Below are 5785 nucleotides of genomic sequence, written 5' to 3'. Positions count from 1 at the left end.
CTTTTCTTCCTGCTATTATCATTCTAGATGAATTGCCACTAGTTGACACTCAATTTAAGATTGTAGAGACCAATTGTGAGGCCGATCTGTACGAACTTCACGATTGGGCATATAAGAAGTTCAAAGATGCCAATGATCAGTTTAGTATTTGGGAATCCCTACTCCCTCAAACCCATCATTTCCTAGAATTTATAGCTTGGTGTGGAGCTCGATACCTTCCCACTCAAAGAGTTGTAATTGCTGAGAATAATGAAACCCTTTTTCATATTACAACTGAGTCAATTTTCCTATCCCTTCAGCAAAATCCTCAAGCTTCCTTACACACTTTTTCCTCTGATGCTTTAATGGAAATCTACTAAAATCTCACTTTCCCACATAGAGCTCACATTTTTTAATCATTTTTATCAGAAAACTCAAAATTACCCAGAACTAACTCTCCTTATCCCTCTACAATGTTTCCTCACATGTCTAGGCAGGTTATTTCCTTAGTGTCTTTTCTGTTATGATATGCTAGTGACCAGTGGGTTGATTAAGTCAATTTGGGCTTTCTATCAGTGTTTTATTCTGGAAAAAAACCGTCAATTATGTTTAACTACAACCAATATTTTTCTGATACTATTCATGACCAATTTTTAAAGTTCAATGGACAAGGATCATTTAAACACCATGGATTTTTGGTTTACTTGTTTTTATATTATCAATCTGAAAGATTCAACTTTCCCTTGCAAAAGTTGGATGCTAAAGGTAAACCTCTGTTAGTAATTCATTAGACATATTTGGTGAGGGAAATCTCTTAAGAGTTTTCTTTCAATGATTTTGTAAATCAATTCTTGTATATAGCTACTTGTTTGTGAAACAACGATGCAATCTCTAGAATTTCAACAGAGATTAAGAGAATTTTGCATCTAAGTGAACAGACAAAATTTGGAGGTTGGTATTTATACCAAAATTTCACTAAACTTAGAATTTATTGCTATGATCTTCAACCATACAAATTTCCTGTGTTTCTCCCCATGAGGATTTTTGCATTGTAGTACATCTGACAAATGCTAAAAATATGGATGAGGTTCATTTTATTTCTAGAAAACAAAAGGATTAGTTTAAACTGAAAGTTCAAGTTAGCCCATTTATAGTCAATACTAGAGCTACAAAGAAAGAGGTCAATGACTTATTGAGCCAGATGAAGTTTAAATTAAGTTTTACTTGGTCATATGATCCATTAGGAGTAATCTCCTCAATGAGGATTGCTACAAAATTTGCACCATATATGCATGTGGAAAAACCTGAAATTAAGCAGTATGCCAACAAGGAAGAATGGACAAATAATATATTGTAGGAGATTGAAAAGCCAGTTTCCAGTCAAACAACATTGGAAACTCCAGGAATGATAGAGAAAGAACTAAAGAGACTAAGAGAAAGTATATCACCAGCAGGGTCGTATTTTTTAAAGATTAGCATTCAAAGAATTCAAAATGAGGAAATTTGTACCCATTAAAGAAGAATCTTCAAAAGCTCAAACTTCTGAAGAACTTACTATAGTGTTAATATCAGCACTATCTCCCTTTTCATTACAACAAATTTCTGAAGACATATTAGAATCACCTTCTTCTCATTCTTCTCCAAAACAACAAAATATTTTTGCCTAAGTTTTTAGAAATTAAGAAGAAAAATGAGACCTTAAAGACTTCAACATATGAAAATTTTTGGAAGCAGACTTCCTCAACTCAACCCAGATTATTTTTGGCCCTTGACAAAGAAAAAGGCCAGTTCCAATTAGTAATCTTAGAACCAAAGGTCCCTATGCCCAAATCTATTGAAGATTATAGAACTTCTGTATTTTCATTTGACACAAAGGAAATTCATCCAATTGGGCAAATTGACCTTCATAAGAAAGTAGGGGAAATGATATATTCATCCTTAACAAGTTTTTCCATGGAACCTTCCAAGTTACAAGCTTCTCTCAATAACATTCATTCTCAATTATTGGAGAGGATGTCTTCTTCAGCAAGGGACACCAAAATCAAAGGACCTGAAGATTTATTTATAAAATTAGTACTAGATCCTAAAGATATAAAGGAAATTGAGGAAATCATCGAGAGTATAAATGTTGATATTCAAGCATTGAGGAAATAGTTGAAGCTGCCAACAACTCAACATCCATAGGCCCAAGAAGTTAATCAGTTAGAGAAGGAGAAGGAGAATATGCTTTAGATGATTGTTGAACATAATATACAGATATATAAGATGGAAGCATAAATGGAAAAATTAATCATTGAAAAAGAGCTACAACTCAGTACTACAGCAACAACTTCCACAATAGTGACTTCAACACCATCAATTTCTAGAGTAGCAGTGTCTACAGTAGAAAAATATCCCACAGGCTAACATTCAGCAAAGAAACTATCAAAACCTATGGGAGACTTGTCATTGAAAGATATTGAAATTGAAAAACTCAAAAATTTACTCGAGAAAGTTCAAAATGACAAGATAAGGGCTAACAACACATATCTCGCATCTAATAGAAAACTTATGATGAGGTTGATGTGGGTCTTTTATGGCTCTGTAAGATTGACATGCCTTGCACAATATGATTCTTTTTAAAGCCTTGATTGATTGGCCATTATTCAGTTCTAAAACTCTTTTCAACTGTAACAAAAGTACAATAAAAATAGAACAATTTTGTTGTTGTCACTGGGAGGGATTTTTGGTACAACATGATTTTGCTCTATTTTCATGGTGTTTATTTTATGTGCTTATGATCTAACAATGATGGTTAACCAACCTATCTCCAATATGCCTACATTTTTAGTTGTTCAAGATTGTCCTTGAACTCAATTTACTACAGTTGAAGAGTTATAGTCATTTGAATAGTACAATGTTATCAAACATCTCTTGCTTCCTATCAACAATTGGTGTTGGATAGATTTGAAGGATTCATATGTTTGAAGCAAATTTAAATGGATTTCATTATGGATCTTATGTTGTGTCCTATCATAGATACTTCTATGTGAAATAATTTGTCACATGTCTGGTAAGTGTCATTGAAATCTTCTTCAGTGACTTTTAACTTCCTGAATAACATGGATTTGGCTTATGCAGCAACATACCTTGTTATTTCACGAGCTAGTGCAATGACTTGCAGTGAGCTTCTAACCATAGGAGAGCCTTCTGTACCAATAATTTCATGCCTAATCACTACGTAGTCTCTGTAGTTTTCCCTGATTTACCGATGTGGAATGTTGCAATTTTTTATTTGTTGGATTATATTTCAAAGTTAAATTAGTTTTTCTCATTTTATGTTATAGTAAATTATAGTAGTCATTGAAGTGCTTATGAAGTGAAAATTTTTTCATCATCTTTATTTCTATTCTCTCCATATTTTCTTGCAAGTAACAATACATGCTTTTCTATAATAGAATACTTCACTTTACATTGAATTGAAAGATAGCAAACAACTTATTTCATTTTTACAAACACTGAGTAACTACTCGAAGTTGTCATGCAATATGGTTGTTATCTAATTCTCAGTGCTTACCTTTGTTCAAACAGGGACATACATGACTGAAATGACCTGAATTTGTATTTATTTGTATGAATTATCTATTATTTATATGGAACTGGGCTCATTAGAAGCTTTAATACTTTTAAATATTGAGTTGTCATATCGCTGGAGAAATTAATATCAAAGGGTAGCCATAGAGGATTTATATGTTATCAACAAAACTAGAATAAACATATTTGAAAATTGAGTTGAACACAAAAATATTTAGAATTATACCGTTTTGGATTTAGAAGTGCCTCTACACCCATTGATAATAAATTGCCCAAATTTTAAGTGTGAAACTAAGGAATTTGATTCTGGTCTCAGTCAAGCTTTAAGGTAATCATCGATTGTGATGTGAACTAATATTGCAGCAAGAATGTTGCAACTCCTGGGCTCACCAACTTTACTTTATCAACACGGGGTTCGTACAAACTTGGAGGTGACAATGTTGTATACACAATTACAAGTGATGGTTCTACCCTTTTGTCATTGTTCAGCTAGTGAGAGACCACTAGGGTTTTTAAAGCCAAACTTTTATGGATTCAGAATATGCTTGATTACTGATGACAGAAAGAGAAATCCACTCTAAGAGAAAGCTTGTCTACTGTAGTAAGGAAAAACACTAACATCCAATGCTAAAACACACCATTTCCTAACTAATTGCTAAGAGATTATGCTTCAACAAGAATGCTAAGTTAACATGTATGAAATTCTACTTTATTGAGCATGTAAGTTCAAAACATCAAACATTAATACTGTGCATGTAAATGACTAGAATAAATTTGTTTTTCTTTTTATCTTTTTTTATGGAAGAGTGTGAAAGATAATCTCTTTTGGCGAGGTGGTAGGTGGCTTAGGAATGTTGGTGGATGGTTTGAAGGTTTGGGAGACCCTTAGGTGACCTTGTCTGGCTTCCTAGAGGCTTTTCCTTCAATTCGACATCAAAATAGGCCACTACAAGAAAACCTATTGGATGTCCTAAAAACCTATAGGATTCCCTGTATTTCTACAGGATAGAGCCGAGAGCAAAATGATGCATGGAATGAGGTGAGAAAATTCCTAGGATCACTCAAAACTTAAAACCAAGGTTAGGAGATGGTTGGATTTTCTCAACATGCTTGGAGAAGTTTCCTCGTAAAATGATGAAATTCGCGAGGGTCTTAGTGAAAGTAAGGAATGATCATGGATGGATGAAGTTTGAAATAGGTTGCTGGCTATGAGATCTCTCTTTACTTCTAAAACACCTGCATTGCATCAAACATTAATATTTGCCCAAAAATCATGTAAACAAGGAGAATTTCAATAAGCTAGGAAAATAGAGTTTGATGAGCTAGCCATCTACTTCATGCATGAGGAAAAATTGTAGCATAATATGGAATCATTGATGAGATATACTGTAAGGCTGAAGATGGAAGAAATGATGACTATTTCATACTCTTGAAAATTGATCAAATGCTGGCTTAAGTATAGAAAACTCTAAATTCTATCAGAAAATAGAATTCTATCTTTTTGGGGCTACATAGGAGTCCTTTCCTCAAATCGCGATCCCTGAAGGAAGAAGTGAGGCCAAACCACCTATTAACAACTTTTTGATGGTCCTTTATCTCTTCTAAACTATTGCTGAAGTAAAGCACAAATGGAAGCAAAGTAATAAACAAACTAATCAAATCTACACTACTTGCAATGAAATACTTCTAAGGACAATTTAATCATGAATCTATGAAATCAATCTAAGCATACAGATACAAGAAGAGGAGCCTTTGCTTCTAGGATCGGACCCTAACCCAAGAGCTTCATCCCTCTGAGTTAAATCAGTACTATACCAATAAAAGCTCATTCTCATTATCAAAACAATAAATTACATAGCAATGTCTTCCATAAGTCTGGAGCTAAAAAATAACTAGTGTTTTTACAGCAAAAATTTGAATCCTAATGAGGCTCTAGGCCTCTTTATTTATACAACTGAAGTCTCCAATGACTTCCTTAAATCTAGGGAGGCTTGGGTTTCAAGCATGAGATAAACTAACTCTTTGACTATCACTTGCTCGGCTTCCTTTTGATCTTCATGACTTGGTTGTTTGTACTCTAAGCTAATGTGATTGATGGAGGAATATTCGAATGAGGGAGGATTAAATGAGGAGGATTTACCTCCTACAATCTCTCTTCCTTGTCCCATTCGATTTTCAGCCCTTAATCTTTCCAAAATTCCTTGATTTTCTCTCACAAACCTACGTTCAATGC

The sequence above is a fragment of the Pinus tabuliformis genome, chromosome 2_2, assembly GCF_031772625.1.
Source record: "Pinus tabuliformis cultivar Carrire ecotype Pingquan chromosome 2_2, CPIR1, whole genome shotgun sequence".
NCBI classification, from domain to species: Eukaryota; Viridiplantae; Streptophyta; class Pinopsida; order Pinales; family Pinaceae; genus Pinus; species Pinus tabuliformis.
The sequence above is the reverse complement of the archived record's forward strand: the minus strand, read 5'-3'. Positions refer to the sequence as shown.